Here is a 1,322-nt window from a genome sequence, read left to right as displayed (position 1 = left end):
AAATTCATGAATGGGAACACGATTGGCATGTGCACCATTCTAATAAGAGGTAACTAATCTTAAGCAAATGATTCACATTGATGGCCATAGTCAAAATGTGAACAATGCTTAAGATTTTTATCTTTTATGGAATAACATTGGATTCACACGGGATCTATTTCAAAAATCATCATATTTTCTGAGTTTTTCTTCCTTTATCAAAGTTTGACTTGAAATTAACTCAAAATATATATCAATGGCCATAGTCAGGATATATTGAGAGTTAATTTCACTTTAAACTCTATAAAGGCACCAAAATGTGTTTTATTCTTCATCTGAATTTAAATATAGATTATTTTATAATACATTTTATGACCATAGTCAGGAATGTATTATGTCTTCAATCTTATTTCAATTAACTTAAAGAATGAAATATGCTTTTCAAAAACCCATTTTCAAATTTTTTTAATTCATTCAGCATTTAAAGATAGAATTGCATCATTCTTTCAAAATTATTTCAAATTTTCTTCAAAAATCAAGTGATTTTGAGATAATTCCTCAAATATCTTCCTCATTTCTCGAATCAATCTTCAATTCTTATTCATAAATTCAAATTCATCTTTCTATTCTCAAATTCTATTATATTTCAAAATTCAAACTTCAATTTCAAAGTCCAATTCGACTTTGAAACTTGAAATTCATTTCTAGTTTCAAAATTCAATTTCCAATTTAAATCAAATTTCAAAGTTCGATTCCACTTTAAAATTCCAAATTCAATTTAAAAATTCAATTTCAAATTTAATTCAATATTCAGATCAGATTTCAAAGTTTAATTCAACTTTGAAATCCCATATTCATCACCTGATTTCAAAAATTCAAGTTTAAAATCAAGTGTACTCTATTCTTCACTTCAAATTCCTAAATCCCCATGTTCTTTTGAAATCTTCTGAGTTTTAATCTTCAAATCACTTTTGAAATTAAGGATCAAAATTCTAGGATTAGTGCTAAATTCAAGTCCACTTCCAAAATCAAATTCAATCAGGATTTCTTAAATCCAAATCCATCTTCAAGGTCTATCAGGATTTCTCAAATCCAAATCCGTCTTCAAGTTCTATATGAATTTCTTTAATCTAATTCCAAGTTCTATCTGGATTCCCAAAATCCAAGTTCATTCTCAAATCCCATCTAGATTTCCAAGGCCCAGACCCATCTTCGGATCTCATCTGGATTTCCAAAATCCAGATCCATCTTACAATTCCATATTGGATTCCAGATTTAAAATCCAATTCCATCTTGGATTCCAGATTTCGGATTTAATTCCATCTAGGATTCCAGATTTTAAA

Source organism: Nuphar pumila, chromosome 9 (genome assembly GCF_984573655.1).
Source record: "Nuphar pumila chromosome 9, dmNupPumi1.hap1.1, whole genome shotgun sequence".
Lineage (NCBI taxonomy): Eukaryota > Viridiplantae > Streptophyta > Magnoliopsida > Nymphaeales > Nymphaeaceae > Nuphar > Nuphar pumila.
The sequence above is the reverse complement of the archived record's forward strand: the minus strand, read 5'-3'. Positions refer to the sequence as shown.